This window comes from Ammospiza nelsoni, chromosome 3 (assembly GCF_027579445.1).
Source record: "Ammospiza nelsoni isolate bAmmNel1 chromosome 3, bAmmNel1.pri, whole genome shotgun sequence".
NCBI classification, from domain to species: Eukaryota; Metazoa; Chordata; class Aves; order Passeriformes; family Passerellidae; genus Ammospiza; species Ammospiza nelsoni.
The window spans coordinates 15,457,073-15,474,681 of NC_080635.1; positions in this window are offsets into that span (position 1 = coordinate 15,457,073).

A 17,609-nucleotide genomic window follows, 5' to 3' on the forward strand; every position below is an offset into this window, starting at 1 on the left:
CCACCACTCCACTGCCTCTCTGGGATGGGCCCTTCTTCATTTATGTACTCACCTTTTATACCTTTCAGCAGTGGATATGATGATCCTGTGTCTCACCCTTCAAGAGTTTCAGGCAAAACTGAGGCTTTTGTTATCCTTATCTAGGCATTTCACACTTTTTCTGCTGTGGGTCATCCTCTGGTCACCTTATCTCTAAGGCTCCAGTTTGGGTTTTGTCCTCTGGTTATTTGCATGAAACACATGGTGTGGTTCTGCATGCCACTCCTTTAACCCTTCATCTGCTGTTTTTCTGGTGTCTTCAGGCAGGCATTTCCATTCACATCAGTATTGGTAATTCTGCTCCAAAACCTCCACATCAAGCATGTCTCACCCACGTGAGATCCTGGCACAATTTGGAAGCTGTTAACTTCCTGTGAACCAGGGCAGGGAACAACTCTGGCAACAAATTACACAGCTTCTGGCTGGCCGTACAGAAATGCAGAGGTTGAAAATGTCTGTGTGTTGTGACAAATTTTAGGCAGCAGTCCCTTTAAGTGATTCTCTTGTTTATATGTTACCACACAAGCTTCATTCTCCCCCTTCCCAGATCCTTACCCTTGCTTCTCCATCTGCTCATCTGTCTCATTCTCAGTATTCCATACAATTGTTCCCATTCCCTTTCCCTTAGAGGAAATGCCACTTCCAAAGGCTGGTTTCTGCCAATGTCTCCTCTCCCACAAGGATGTACAAAAGTGTTTTCAGACCTATAACTCAGCAGAATAATTTGGCTACTTCTTGAAGGCAAAAAAGCACACCCTTTACTCCATGTTCATCTTCCAGACAAATTTCCAGGCTGCCTTTCAGAACATGGAAGTGTTCAAAGTGAAAAAAATTATTTCAGACAGAAATTTAAGACAAAACATCAGTTCCCTTCTAAACTTAGTCAAAACCATGGAGACCTCTTGTACTGTAACTTCGAAGAAACAAACCAAGCCTGAGGCAAGAAAGAAACAATGGAAAATTGCAGCAACAAGGGAAAACTGCAGCCAAAGTGGGAATTTTGGAGAAGTCAGAAGGGAAAAAAAGGAGCTCTAGCAGGAAGAATAAGGAAGTCATAACTGCAAACAGTGGTGTAATTTTTGCCTACAGTAAATGCACATGTTACTGAAGATGTGCATGCACATCCCTATATCCAGTTCCTCGCTTTTCAACCTCCCCAGAGTCATGCAGTTGGTGTTTTTATTCCTTCAAGCTGGAGACCAGGTATGTCCACGGAAAGCCAGCTGAACTCAAGGTCTTTACATCTCAAGAAGGTGAAATGCAGTTTATCACAGAAGGTTTTTTCAACACACAAAAGCTCCCAGGGCCTGCCACCCACCACTGGAGGCCTGCCTGCTCCTGCAGATCCAGATGAGGATCCAGTGCACCCCCAATGCAGCTGGTGATTTGGGGCTACTTGTGTTTTGGACAGGAGATGCCCTATCTTGTCCTTTGGCTTGTTCTTTGGAGGGACTAGAATCCTTTTCTTGGGCAATGTAGAATATTAGAATTGTTTAGGCTGGAAAAGACTTCTAAGATCGAGTCCAAGTGTTAAGCCAGCACTAAACATGTTTCCAAGTGCTACATCTACACATCTTTTAAATACATCCAGGGATGGTGACTCCACCACTTCTCTGAGCAGGCTATGCCAGGGCTGGGCAATGCTTTCAGTGAAGAAATGTTTCCTAATATCCAATCTAAACCTCAGAATGCCAGAAGCATCCAGAAAGGTCAGAAGCATGATCAGCCCCCTCTTTCAAAAACGATTAGCAGCAGATTGACGAGGACTGAACTCCCATGAGTGTCAGAAAAAGCCAGTAAGAGTCCAGACCCTGTGCACATTGGAGAGGTGCCTCTTAACATATTTTCCACTTATTTCCAAACCTTATGTTGCCCTAGCCCAAACACCCTTCAGAGTTATCATGGTGCTACTTTTTGCAATTCAGTCATCAAAGCAGTGTCCGCCCTTCCTCCTTTTCCTCCTTCCTACTAATTAATTTTTAAGCAAAGCTTATGGTGTTAGCAGTTTTGATCTGGTTATTCTGTTGAGGCTTGCCTACAGTCAGAATCCACAAAGCCTCAGTGATGCCGTCACTGTGAGCTTGCTGTCATGCCCAGGAAGCCAGCTGAACGATCAGCTCTCTGGATAATAGCATGACAGCCTTTTCTCCTGCGTTACAGCTTTCAAATGCGTGAAAGTGCCATCAGCACAGGGCTTTGGCAGACTCACAGACCAAGCCTCCTCAGTGGCACCTAAAGTGGGCCATGCAAGACACAGAAGACTGGCCAGTCAGTCCCCACCCCTTTCTCATCAGCTTTAGGAACTCAGACACAAGTTGAGGCATATCATGGCTCATTTTGTTTGAAAGTTTGTAGAAGTGACAGAGTCAGGTCCTACAGGTAAACACAGGATCATTCTCACCAAGTGAATTTTTTTTAAGCAACTGGTTATTACTGCAAAATAAGTTATATATCGGCTACATAATCTGCCTATGTGCCACTTGGCTCTGCAAAGCTCCTGTGCAAAAACACCAGCAGACCTAAGACCCACTTGGAAAAACTCACCTGCTGCAAATCAAGGAAAATCATGGCTGGTGCCAATTGCTTAGACTTGCTCTGAGAACAGATACTTCCACACGGAACTCACCAACAATGTGAGAAGCAGAACTCAGGAATTCCACTCTCAAAAATTAGGAGATAGACACTGAAAAGAGCAAACTCAAGCAGCAAAGGTTTGGAATTTTTCTTTTGGCTTTTTCCCACCAACATAAAACCATCCACACCTTACATGCAGGGCTGCTTTTCTTGAGTGGGTTTGAACCACAGCAACTCCAGTGTTATCCTTCCTAACTTATTCATTCCTTGTGGCAAGTGTAGATCAAACCTACCTGTTACAGTGGTAAATCAGAGTAATAACAACAAGATCCATCACCCATAATGATGAAAGGATCCATGGCTGGATCACATTACATCAGTGAGGGCCATAAATCTCCTCGTGTTTTACTCCCCACAAAAAGAGAACTTTCCCAATCAGAGAAAGCTGCTGAGCCAGAGATGTGCTCTCAAGGTATGTGAGTGTTCTGCAGGAACACATCTGTCACTTGGCAACGTTCACCCAAAGGAGAGCCCTGGGTGATGTGGTGCACAAGTGAAAGACTTTTTCCACAACATGCCATACTACAGAAAGTCAAAGTGTCTGAAAGAAGAGAATTTCAGCTCTCCTGGGGGAAGAGGCACAATGATCACTTCATAAAACTCCAAATATTAAAAACCATTATGCTGTACTCACACCCTAAGTACACCTTACTGAAGAAGCTGCACTTCCAAAGGCTACTCCACATGCCAGATAAATCTTTTACACATCAACTTCTACATGCAACATATAAGGAAATAAGTATGTAAAACCAAACAAAACCCCTCAAAGTCCCAGTAGCCTCCCCTACCTGACTATGAGCAGGAGGCTTTTCAGAAATGCCAGCAGGATCTCTGCAGGGATGGATGGATTACTCAGACCATTGGATGCACAGCAGCAGAACACTCCTGTTCAGCTGCATTTGTGCCCTCCCAGCCACCAGTGAGAATCAGATTTATGCCCAGAAGATCTCTTAAAATAAAAGCTTGGAAAAAAGCTCAGACCATTCCAGAAGGATGAGTGAGAAGCCAAGGTCTCCCAACTAGACTATCTGGGGATCTTTGTGTCTTGGATAAGGCTGGAGGCTGATTGCTCAAAACTGCTCATTCATGGCAGTCACAGACAACAGGATTTCGCCATCATTCAACACAGTGATTTTCAGAGAAATCATTGCATTCACAGCACTTACTAAAAGAAAACTTGTGAGACCATCCTGAGAACAGAAGAGGACTATATATATATATATATATATATATATATATATATATATATATATATATATATATATATATATATATATATATATATATATATATATCAGGGACCAGCATTGTCCCATGAAGGGGAACAAGGAGAGCCAGCACAGGCTGTGCTTTCACCCACAGCACAGTCCCTGAGCACAGCTGGGTGCTGGTAGCAGCTTCCAGACACAGCAAAGGGGTGGCCCAAGCCCAGGGGTCACCTGGGGGTGCAGTCATTGAAGAAGCTACAGGACATCCCCTCAAGGGCCCATCCTGACAGCAAAACCAGAGACCAGCCCACCTAGGAGACAGCCCAGGGCTGGTTCAAATAAAGCTGCTGGGTAGAGGGTTGGGTGGAGGCTGCTCAGAGCACTTGGGACCCTCTGGGTGCTTTGGGAGTTTGTTGGGGGGTTTTCACTGGAACCTCAAAGCTGCAGCAGGTCCCAGCCAGGAAGCTGGAGGAGCAGCTGGAGGGTGTCTCCAGGAGGAGATGGCAGCTGGGAGGTTTGTTCCCATTGCATGCAGAGCTCTGCTGCTGTGTGAAGGAGGGCCACTGACCACTATGGGCGTTTGTTCTTTGCTTTGGTCTGGCTGTCAGGACTGTCAGGGATTATGAACATCAGCACTGCAGATTGTGGTGTTGGTGCCAACAGGCAGAGGAGCCAGAAGCTGTGCCTTGTCTTCCTTTCCAATTTAAAGTGTTTCAGCTACAAACTAAAAAGATGTTGGGGTTTTTTTAATCACTGTCATATAAACTTTGATGGAAAAAGCAAAATCACAGACTTAAATGCTCCTTTTTTAGGGCCACCTAAACTGGGGCTTGATGGAAGACCTCATTTGTCCCTCACTAACCATGAAGACTTTTTTCTCTCATTTTACTTTTTTCCTTGTTTCTTCCACCCACGTCCATTCTCATCACTTCTTTCGGCACCAGCATCCCCTTTCCTGGTCCCACATAATAAGTCCCCCCCTTACATAATTGGACTTTTCACAGGGCCTCGGGGAAGCCTCTCTCCCAGAAAACAAGAAGGACATTCACTGAAAAGGACTGAAAAGGACTGAAAAGGTCAACTTTGTCTCTTTGCTTCCAGGCTTGGGATGTGACCACATAACAGTTCATCTCTAGGGTAGTTAACAGGGAAAATGCCAGCAGGTGGCATTCCAGAATAGCTTCTGGAATCAGCAATGACAGCAAAATCTAAGCTACATCCTGGGCTCCTCTTACAGCTGTTGACATCTGCTCAGTGGAAGGGGATGCAGGAGAGCTGCAGCAGCATCTCTGCCCACAGCACCTTCAGTGATGGCTGCTGCTGCTCCTCTCTCCCTCCCTCCTCCTTGCCTTCAGTCTTCAGGTTGTTTTTCACAAATAAGCCCTTCAATTACATCTGTTTTGAAATTTCTCCTTGGAAGAAAGTATCTGGGTGATTGATCAGGCTGCCACCCAAACACTGAGTCAGAGTCTCCACTTCTCTCTTCAAGCACTTGAGTGTTTTTAAGTGCCATCTGACCTGAAAGCCCTGAATATAAAGTCACACTGGAGAACCTTCAATAGAAGATACATACATGTACATGCATGCATCTGAATGTAGCATCCAGTAGTCACTTTAACTCAACCTAGTGAAGACAGCAAGTTTTCAAAGGTTTCTTTGCTTGCCCTTAAGCTTTAGTGGGATAAAAATCACATTGTCCTGCAGGAAGCTGAGTAAATGCTAAGTAGGTCTTCTGATTGTGGCTGGAAGTAAAAGCTATGATTCCCATTCACAGGTTTCCCTCTGCCATCAAAGTCACCCCTTGCCACAGTTGTAGCTACTTCCACTCTCAGCAGAAGCTGGTATTGCCCAGGCTGTGAGCAGCAAAACACCTGCTGGCTGTGCTAACGCCTGTTATTTCAGCCTGCAGTAAAAATACCTTCTTGTCTTAAAAGCCTCACTGCTGCAACACAGTAAGACATGAGTAAAAACCAGAAAAAAACTTGTTCTGAGCATTTTAACTTGATTTTCCTCCTGGAGTTGGGTAAATGGCTGTAGACACACAGCAGTGTGCTCAGGAAGCCACAGTGAGTGGAATCTGAAAGCTTTAGGTTACATTTTGACCCAAACAGGAAAGTGATCTCAGTTGTGTAGCAATGAATTCTCCTCATTTGCTGACACAACTTCTATCACAACCGTAGGAAAAGAAAACCTTGAGACAAACAGGTGGATGAACCTCCAGAGAGCCTGTGGAGATGCTGAGAGCGCCCTGACTCCAGAGCTGCTATGACAGCTGGCGGTGCCTAAGGAAGACACAGCATGCGGGCTCTGCAGGCACTGAGGAAAAAGAGTTTGAATATTCCTGCCCCAAAGTCAGCAAGAGGGGTGAAAGAGAGATCCCTTCCTCTGCTTTGGCACTGTTTATTCAGAACAGAACACTTTAAAGCTATCCTTCTCTGCCATCAGCCTTTTGGGAAAACAAAGGCTAAATGCTGGCTTTGAGGAATCAGTGCCTGGCTTATCTCATCTCTGCACCTCCTAGTACAGCCTCTTCTTCCAGGCATGTGGCTCAGTTCTCTGGAACAAGGAGTCTCCCAGTGCATGGCTCAGTGGCCACAGGTCCTGTCTGAGCCTGCATGAACATTCCTGCCATTGGAACAAAAGCAACAGAGGTTGGATACCAAGAACCCTCAGTGGATGGTGTAGGGTGTGTACCACTGTGGCTGCATCCCAAACACTGACATGGATAAAGCCAGGAGTCCCTCGTTAGCACAGCTGGAGTGGTGGAGCAGCAGAGAGCAGCCAGGTGGGTGATGCCTCAGTAGGTAACTCTTTCCCACAGGTAAACTTTAGGATTTTTGGGAGGACAACATTATGACAATCAAACTGTTCTCTCACACATACAAGATGCAGGTCCCTCATGCCAGGCTGTGCTCACCAAATGCCAGACCACAGGCAGTAGATGCACCCAGAGACACTTCAGCTGGGCTTGGGACTGTCTGTGGTCTCAGCTTTTACCCAGTGGTATCTTGCCTTGCTTATCTCACTGTGGATGTACCTGACAGAGGAGGCACCAGGATTCAGGTGCCAGAGAAGTCAGGAAAACTGGTTTCTGTTCCCATCTCTACTACTCATTTGCTGTATATCCACGAGTAGTTAATTAAGCCTCATCTTTCCCCACTTTAGAACTGTGATAATTACATTTATCTCTCTTTGTAAAGAGCAAGGGCTTAGAGGCATTTGAATAAATGCCCTCAAAGAGCCAAGAGTTGTTATAGTTAGTTATAATAATCTTGGTCCTCCCTGATTTTTAAAAGCTCTCCTATTCCTGTGACTCTGCTTCATAGACAAGGCAGAAAAAAAATGGAGTATAATTACAGAGTGACTTTGTATTCTACTGTTGGCTCCTTGTTTTTTTGGCTCCTTTTTTATTTGGCTGAACCCAGCTCACCTCCAGCCTTCTTGTTACCTTGCACAGGTCCCAAGGGAGCTGTCAGTATTGCAATGATATAACCATCACTGCAAAGTAAGTAGGATTTTTGTCATGCTGTGATGGTGATTAAAAAGCAGCATCATAGCTTTTAACTTCTGAAATAATATTGGCAAGTAGTAAGCTACAGGAATTCTGTCATTGCATAAATGACCTTTTTTCAGAACAAGGGAAAAAATGACATCTTACTCTTCAAAGGTGTTTAGCAACTTGTTTTTTTCTTTAGCTGCCTAAATTTCAAATGAAATTGTGAGCTCTAATAAGCAAATAGTTCAAGTATGGCTGATGTTTACAGTGAGGAGCCACTCCAGGTTTCATGAGTGACTTCATTTATGGTGCCAATGGGGAAATCCTACCCCTTATGCTCTGTATGAGCTTGCTTTCCAGACTTGCAAGGTCCAGTCTTAATTTATTGCCTAAGAATAATCCTGAGGGCTTAGAAAGTCCGAGGTAGAACTCACTTCTTTTGTTGCTAATAGATAGTAAAATGAGAGTAAGCTATAACCTTTATATCAACAGCAATATTTAATAAATTAAACAACACTGAGGAACAATCCTGGGCACCGGGAGATGATCAGTGCTGTTTAATTCCTTAGAAAAGTGCCTGGTTTGACCCAGGCCAAGCAGCAGCCTCCCAGATGGAGCCTGAAATTCCCACTCCTGCAGGAGTTAACATGGGGCACAGACCTTCCTGGCTGTTTGCATGTGCCTGCTCAGTGCAGGAAGCTCAGGAAGTTTAAGGCGTGGACAAAAACCTATAGGATGAGCCCCACCAAGCTCAAAAGCTCTGTCTTGCTTTTAGACATGAATAAAGGAGATACATAGCAGAAAGCGTTAATTGTACAGGTCAGATGTGCTGCTCCAGAACTTGAAAGCTCCAGAAGAAGAGGGAAGTGTCTGCATTTGCAAATGTGTGTGAGTCTGTGTGGGTGTGAGTGTAAACATGCACATTTAGAGGGAAAATCTTTCAAGAAAATCACAGAATATCCACCACCTTTTTTTACAAGGAAAAGAGATGCCAAGATCTTTGAATTAATTATTCTCTGTGAATCACTCTTGCAGTTAAAAGTCATACCAGCATTTCCAGAAAAACTTTCAGTTCGGTATATGTAAACAAATTTAAAGAAAACAAACAAACAGACAAGAAAATGTGAAGATAAAAGGCTTGAGATAATAAGATTAAAGATGTTAATTGGAGACTGTGGCTTCTACAGACTCTGACAGTGGAAGCTGAGTTCCTACAAAAGACTGCAGCTCTGCCCTGCCAGTCCCAGTCACTGTGAGCCTGCATCCCAGCCATGCTCTCACCAAACCCACCTCACTGTGCAGGCTTCGACTCAGGAAAGCACACAGGCACATGTTGAGGTGACAGGTTTAGAGTTTTAGGCTTGTGCATGTATTTAAGATCTTCAGGTCTGTGTTTAAACACATTATTAGAGGTAAGTGTCTGTGTAAGTGCTTTGAACTCGGGGAGGGATCCCCAAAGCACACATGCCCCCCTGCCTGCCACTCTCTGGCTCACTTCATTCCTCACCAAAGATGCCAACATTACCCACCCCTGCTTCAAACCAAAACCTCAGTGTCCTCTGCCTGCATATCATCCTTGCTCCCCAGGTAGAGCCCGTGATTTTAAAGTCTTGAATGAATAAGCTTTCCAAAAGAGATTCATTGTCTAAAGGACAGGTGGGGAAAAAAACAGGGCAGAAATTTTATGTGTTTGTTTTACTTTACACCCTGGATTTACAGCTGATGAACTCACAGAGAGTCATCTATTGTTGTTTCTCTGGCTGAATGGTTTTACTTGAAAAGGGAACCGATGAATTAAAGCATTTCACTTTAATTATCCCACAGCTTTAAATGTTGTTAGAAAATGCCTATCAGTTTTAAGCCTCTGTTTTTCAGCAAACCACTGGGTGAGTGTGTCTACAAGGAGAGCACGTTCATGGGATAGGCAATGACCATCAGGAGTTGAAGGCATGTCAGTATGATTCTTCCCCCTTCAAACAATCGTGTTTACATGCACCAAGCCATCCTAAGTGTATTGCTGCACTACTGCTGTTGTAATACTGTGTCTGCAAGAGATGGTGTCAGCCAGAACAACAAGCCAGGAAACACACTAAGGCTTTCCAACTGAGCTTTTTTACCAAGCAAGTGTTTATTCAGATTCACTCCAAATGCTGAAAAATATTAAAGATTCCCTGAGAAAGGTTCATATCTCCTGATACGGCCAGAGCAGATGAGGGAGAAAAGAAAAGCTTGTGCAATAATAGAGATGGGCTAAATGCATTGCAATAAAAACATTTCAGCCTGAGAAGCTGCTACTGTGATTGTGGGTTGCCAGCAGGGCAACGTGCCAAAAAGCTTCTGAAATGCGACTGCGGTTGTAGAGAGCAATAGGAAAATGTCTCACATGCCAGTGCAAACCTCTGCCATCCCAACAGAAAGCACAGAGGAAATGAGAGTAAAAACAGAAGCCTGGTAGTCAGCTGCAGGACCAGCTCTCACTCCCTGACATTCTTGTCACCCAGAGAGGTGCGAGACAGGAGGCGAGAGAAGTGCTCTCACCCCCCTGCTCATAAGTAGCGACAAATCCTGCCTGTAGTTTCTGTAGTTCTTCTGAAACTGTTGCTCCAAAAGTGAAAATCTGGCCTGGTTACGTAAAGGCTTCTGGTGTGTCAGGCCAACCCTGCTTCAGATGAAGCAGGACATGGCTGTGCCTCCGGCCAGAATGCCAGGGGTTTAATTACTGCCTCTGCCACCTCCGTCCCCACCAACCTCACACCAGTCATGACGTCAGCTGCTGAAATCTGCTCCCAGTCTGTGAAATCAGGCTGGGTACATGCTGTCTCCCACCCCTTCTCCTGCCTGCGTGGATGCTGCGTCTCCCCGGGCAGAGCTGCTCTCCCACAAGATGCACATCTACAGTGCTAAGCAGAGGGAGAGCGACGGGCTGAAATAAAACCCTCACTGGAGAATACTAATTGCTTGGGTCTTCTTCCCTTGTTTGGTTTCATGTTTTTCCCTTGCAGGTTTTCCATGCTGCCTTAGCCTTGAAGAACTCCTCTGTAGCTGGCGCCCACACCAGCCAGCAATGCCTGAAAGGGAACCTTCTAAGGCAGAGCATTTCTGGCATATTTTCTGCTTGCCATCTGTCTGCAGGGAGCCATCCTCAGGGCAGGAGCCTCCTGTGTCACAGGTTATATTCTGTTGGTCCCTATCAGATAATAAAGCTGTTATTAATTAGGACAGGCTGAGCAGGGACTGGTGCTGTATATATAAGGTGTGTGCTGCACCCAGGTGAGTGGGAGGTAAGACTGGGAGTCTGGAGACCTACTGAGAACCTCAGGGGTCAATACCCAGTATCTAGGCTGATACCTTAAAACCCTCTGGATAGAAATAGACAATTGTAGACCTCATGTTTCCACAGGAACCAGGTGGCTCATTCCATCCTGAATTCCTTTATACAGAGAGCCTCAGTGTCAAGTTGATGGTGCTGAAGTTGGACACTTGAAGATGGTGAGATGAGCCTGACTCCAATGCACTTGACTTCTCACAGTTGTCCTTGCTGATATAGTGAGAACATTTCTCAACTGGGTGGCATGTGAGTTAAAAACAATAGCCAGCTTATTTTTATTTAGAGTTAAATTCAATGGCAGCACTGGCTTTCCCAACATATGAACAACACTCATGTTCTAGCTAACACAATTTCCACTGATTCCCAGAACCCTGCACACACATGCATTTTTATGCTAGAAAAAAAGTATGTACCTTTGCTAAGAAAAGAGTCCAATATTTGAACATCATAAAACTGTAATTAAAATTAACTTTTTTTCCAAGTAAGGCTCTTCCAGAAAAAAAACCAAAAACATTTCTAAAGGACATGTACTCTCAGCAAAGAGGACTAGATGCATATCCCTGTCAGAACACATGGAAGAAACTAGAACTAATATCACACAGACACTTCCATGCTGTAAAAGTCTGCCAGGCTAGGAAGTGGATTTACAGAGAGAAAAGCTTCCTAGTTATTCTCTGGCACAAATCAATGTCACAGAGCTGCTCTGATGGAATGGAAGCTTCATACAGCACCACTGTTATTACATATTGATTCAGAATGTCCTCAGGGTCTGTCCATTTAACTGGTGCACTACTTTCAGAACGGGTTTTGGTGTGTCCCATCATGCTGCATTCCTGCTTTTGGAAAGACCTGATGGAATGACAGAATTGTTTTCCATAAGGATGCCAAAATCATGGCAGTTTCTGAAACAGGTGGCAGCAAACATGGGCACCTTAGGGCCAGCCACCCTAAGAGGACACCAACTTGCTATATAGGTCATGGGTTCTGGGAAAATACGGCAACTTTGGCTTTGAAGGACAAATGGAGAGGTCAATTCTTCTGCAGATGGTTTGATCATTGAATGCCCTTGCCCTCCAGCTCTGCTTGTTTAAAAGGCATGGAGCTTCTTTAGGGATAGGAGTGGCAGCTGACCTCGATATTTAACTAATAATTAAATGTGATCGTTGCAAAAAGGCAAAACCATCACTTTTTGACACTGATGATTTTGGGAAGGGGGTGTATGGGGACATTTGGGACATTCAGGTTGCCCTTATAAAGCTGTATGTCACCCTGGAAATTGCCCACCAGAGCTGAAACAGCAGAAGAAAGTCACAGAAAAGATGGGGAGATTAGGAAAATGGAATGATGTGGGGAAGTTGGAAGGAGCTGGGAGAAACTTGGAGGAAGAAACAGCTGGAAAATATGCTTTATTTATTCAGTGGACAAACAATGCAGCTCCTCCATCATTAACAATTAATCACCCTGGGCGCTCTGGCCCAAGACTGACAAAGAGTTTAGGTGTGGTGACAGAAACTCCCACACCTCCCTTCTGTGTGCTTGGGTACAGCAGGGAAATACCCAAACCCCAGCTACTCACCTCCAGTATGAGGTGCCATAATTGCTGGGTAATTGTAATTAACACCTAAAGTGGCCAACACAGAATACTAAGAAAATGCACCTCCTTCCTCCTCCAGCTGGATTTTGAATCCCACTGGTACATGGGAACAAAGGAGGATTGTTCCTTGCTTTGCCTCTCATGTTGTCATACCCAGATTTGGTGCATCAACCAAGGGCACTGTGACACTCACCAAAGGCAAGGCAGACACAGAAATGTCACCTTCAGTTTGAGATCAGTCCAGCACATCCTGTCAAAGCACCCACACTGGCTGGAGGGAAGGAAAGATGTCTTGGCTCATCCTGACGTCAGACCACTGGGCAGCCAGTGAGGAATGTCAGGTTTATGACACAGAAGAGATGGAGGACCAGGACCACCTAGCCCAGTAAAAAGAATATTCTTCTGGTAAGGTGTGAAGGACAGGGATCCTCAGGTATCCCTTCTTGACCACCATTTGTGTCTGCTGTCCAAATAATTGTTTTTGAATGGCAGCCAGTAAAGCCTTACTAGTCCAAGGAACATATTGATGAATATGGGGAACCAGAACCAGAGGGGTCCTTTAGAGCAAGTGCCTTCAGTTTTTGGCCAGCAGACCTGTGGCACCCATGGCTTACCTTTAACAGGTCTTTTAAAGTTAAGAAAACCAACCTCTCATCAGCAGGTTTCAATTTACCATCAAGGAGGCTGAACAGCCCCCCAGAGTATTTCCAGAGTTTACAAATCAAGACAGCTTACAACTTGCTATGTTAGATCTTCCCATCAAAATTCCCACTGAACCTCTTCTCTCTGGGTAACAAGATGTGAGAGGACCATGACCCAAGGGGGCATGGCTGCAGGCATGAAGAAGCCTTCTCACTCAAGTCATTCATCAAATGAATAACATGAATGAGTCTTACTTTGCTGTGAGCCTCTCAGGTCTCAAAGAAGTTGAAGCTACAGAGCTGAAAGTCCAATTTTGTCTCTCCCCTTGGGAAACATTTTCCCATAAGTGGTTACTGAACCAATTTTGTGAACATCCTTGCTGTGCCACCCTTTATCCACTTCCAGAACTCTGTTACAGAATAGAAAATGTCCAAAGCCTCAGACCTGCAGCATTAAAGTGCTAACTGAGTAGGTCCATAGGATAAGGCAACCCCCAGCTGCAGTGCTGAGACAAACATGCCTGTGTGTACATGCAAGAATGAGTTTCTAGTGACTCCACTGCCTCAGTTATCACAGACAACAGGAAGGCTCAAAAATTCTCAAGTACCCCAAAGTTTTGGGGAAACAGACAACAAAGCTGAGAAGCCAGACTCCCCCAGCAGCCTTGGTGGGAGAAAGACAAGTGGAGCCCCATTATTGTGACATCAAAGGCCAACAGCAGACAACCCTGAACTACTGGACTAGACACAAAACTGGAAGAAACCAGGCTTTGCTGGCTCTATGGCTTGCGGCATGATTTGGTGCTCTCCCTGCAGTGTCACTTTGCCTTCACTGCACTTGGGACTCAGCTGTCCTGATTAGGTGAGGACAGGTTTGTTCTCCTCTGCTCCCTCACCTCTGCCTGCAGTACAGGCTCAGGGGACTCCTGTTCTGCTTTGTCACTGGCCTGCTAAGCCACTTTCTCTCTCAGCACCTCTGTTTCCTCATCTTTGAAATGAGGATTACGACCTCTATGAGACACTTTGATGCCCACAGACGAAGTGTGCTGCGGCACATATGAGCGTTCTCTCTGTTTTAAATGCTAGGTAATATATGGCTGTGGGGCTTTTTTCTTTTGTTTGTCCATTTTATTATTAAAAATGGAAATCAATGAACCACCCTAAAATATATATATATAAAAAGGGAAACATTTTAGATCAGCTTTCTCCTTTGAAGATAATTATGGGAGAGAAAGCAATTTTGAAACAAAAGTGGCAAAGTGCAATGCTCAGAAATTGAGAGGCAGAATGTATTTGTCCACCCCGCAGTTTGCTGTTGCAATATTCCTCTTCTCTTCCATCTTCTAAGTCATGTAGAAAACGTTCTTCCTAGATAAATTATTTAGCTCTGAACCGCTGCAATGCTCAGCAGGACGCCTGTAAGAGCAAAGTGCTGCTCACGGAGGGTACCTCACATGACCCAGACAGCAAGAGGAGTTCAGACTGCAACAAGTGCTGGGTGGGAATGCAGCACCTGAACCCATGTGCACAGGCTGGGAAACCTGGCTGGATCAGCCACTCAGTGCAGTTCCCAGCTCTCCTTTTCCTCACAGGCAGATGTGCTGACTGAATGGGGTCTTCTGTGGGCACTGTTGGATGATAAAGAGAAGTTGTGAGTCTCACACTGTACCTGTAGATGTTCAGGACTCAGTCAGATGCTCGCTCTGCTCCTAATGCACCAAAACCAGCAAACCACTTTGGACAAACCAGCAGTGTCCAGGAAATCCAGCAGGGACTGCACTGCCCACACATGACTAAGTGTAGAATTTGCTCTGCATATAACTAGGACTGCTGGGGCCACCATGAGATTCCCATGTTCCACATTTCATTTGCAGAAAGTACTTTAAAAGCAAGAATATTAAGGCAGGTTTTTAAAATTACAGGTGAAGAATATTCCCCGCAGAGGTTTTCAAAATAGTGAACAGCCCCCACCCTGTCCTGCAGACAGTGAAAAGCTACAGGAAGCCTCTTCTGGACTGAGCAGTGCCATGGTATGTTTGGATACCTCATCTCCACAGCACAAGGTACTCCATAAATTCAACTGTATTTCATGAGCTCATTAGGAAAGCAAACAGAAAACCTTGGCAAATAAAGGCTCAGTCTCCTCTGTGCATAGGAATCTAACATGTCATTTCACTCATTAACCACTTAATTTATTAGGTTTCCAACACCCAGATTCTCTAATCCATAACAGCCTTTCCTGGCACCATGCCCTGTGTCCCACCCCCACTCTGATCACATGCCCTGCCCTAAGGAGATCCCCTAAACTCACCAGGACATGGTCATGACCGTCCTGCTCTAGGGAATCCTGCTGGGGCAGATGTTGGACCGGAAGACTTGCACAGATCCCTCACCCTCCACACTTGGGTGGGATACTCTGCTTTGGTTTGTCTCCTAAAACACCTCAACTCAGACCAGCTGCCTGGTAGGAAGGATGATGGGACAGGGAATGATCCCAAACTCATTCCTCCCTCAGGATTCATCCCCAAACATCAGCTCCCCACTCCAGAAAATCCTGTGACAACACAGTGAGAAGAGAGAAAAGACCATTTTATTGTGGGCATCAGCTGGGGGGGCCAGGAGTCACAGTGCTTCAGCTGATGAACACAAATCAACAACAGAGTCACAGAACTCTGAGAAAGCCAGAAGGCAGAAGGAGGCAGGATTTGCTTCCTTTGGGAGAGCAGCCCCTCAGCAGAAACGGCACTGGTGAGCTGTCACCTGGCCCCAGCAGACTGAGCACGGCAGGGCCAGGACTCTCTGTGCTCCCAGGCTCCCTGCCCTGCATGACAGGTTTTCTCCCAGTACTGCCAGCGAGCACATACCAGTGCTGCTGGTAGCTCCCCACTACTCTCCATCTCCCTGAGTGGCACCAGGGACTCCCCTTCCCTCCCTCCTGCCCACACAAGCTCAATGTGGCACACTTTATCCATTTCCAGAACTCTGTTACAGAATAGAAAATGTTCAAAGCCTCAGACCTGAAGCGTTAAAGTGCTGCACATCCCTGCACCTCAGCACAGCCAGAGGCAGCTGAAAGTCTCCCACTGTCATCTCTGCTGGCCTCCACAGTTCCTCCAGACTCCCAGCACTGGCTGGGTCCCACTGGGAAGGAGAGGAGCAGGAGAAGGTGTGCAGTGATGCCTCTACTGCTTGGCTGGAGCACCAGCACTCAGTGCCTGAGCCCAGAGCAGAGACTCTCAGTGATGTGGAGGCAGCTCAGCTGCAGGTGGGTCACCCAGGCTCTCTTGGCTCCTTGTTGTGTCCTGTGCAGCAGGAATGGACATGGAGTGAGCTGAGCTCCAAGCCATCTCTTCTCTCTTGTCAGGCAGCTCCTGCTGCAGCCACAGGGACACCTCTCCCCAGCTGGGGAGCTGTGGGCTGTTCCCCTAGCCAGCTGTGTCTGGAGCATCCCCCAGCTTACCCCAGCAGTGTGTCCACCCACAGCTCTTCCTGCTGCAGAAACAGAGCTGAAACACCTCAGGCCCTGCTGACCCCAGAAGGAGATCAGACATGGGCCTTTGCACTCATGGGGAAGGGCATGGTGGCAGAACAGAGGTGCTGTCCAAGCTCTGCCCCCCTCTCTGCCCTCTGTGTGGCATGGGCACAGTTGGGAACCTCTCCTGCCTCCCTCTTGGATGTGGGAACCAGGACTCACCTGAAACTGGCAATGTTGGAGCCAGTGGGAGAGAGGCAGGTAACGAATGTCATGTCTTCATGGTGACCTCCCTGCTCTTCTTCCCCAGCCAGCTCCTTCCTCCAGGGGTCCAGGGGACAGAGGGAGCTGTGGGGGCAGTTTGGTGCCCTGTTTGCTGCAAGGAGAGGCAAGCACTGAGCTGGAGGTGGCTTCCACTATATCTGACATGCGTTTATGTACATGCCCTCAGATCCTGGGGCAAACTTCAGTAAACAGTCTTCAAGGCAGATAGTTCAGATACACACATGTTCTGCACCAGATGTGCAGCAGGTCTGTGTGTGACCAACCAACTCAGCCACCAGGACCACCCCCTTAAACACCAGTTTACACAACCTGTTACTGGGAGTCCAGAAAACCAACTTCTCCAGGAGGTTCACGCACAGCCAGAGCTCAAACCCTAAGGGCAAAACCCTTGACTGCAATAATTCAGGGGGCAACAGGAAGCAGGGAAGCCACATGAAATAAATGTCAGGAGGGGAGTGCTGCTCCTGGCCCTGGGTTTCCTCCTCCATGCACGGGGATGTGACAGCACAAGCCTGTGAAAGCACACGGGCTGCTGAGCGCTCCCTCCACGCTGTCTGTGCTGATAAGTGTCACTTGTCCTTCCCACGGGTGAGCGTGGGAGGGCAGGCTCAGGGACATCCCCAGCAGAACACAGCGCCCCGTGCCACAGGAACCTGTCCTCGGAATGCTTTGAAGCCATGCAGCAAGAGGGCATGTACAACATGCTCTGCTCTCCAGCCCCTTTCAAACCCCTGGAATTGTCAGTACCATCCTCTCGCAAGTCCTGCCTTGGACGCTTTGTCCAGGCAAAAACTATGCCTGAAAAAAACCCTCTAACTGAGGATTTGCAGTGGCAAAGCCACAAAGGTAAAAAAACCCACTATACAACCCAAATAATTGTTTATCAGCACTATCATTCAGGTGTAATCCTGA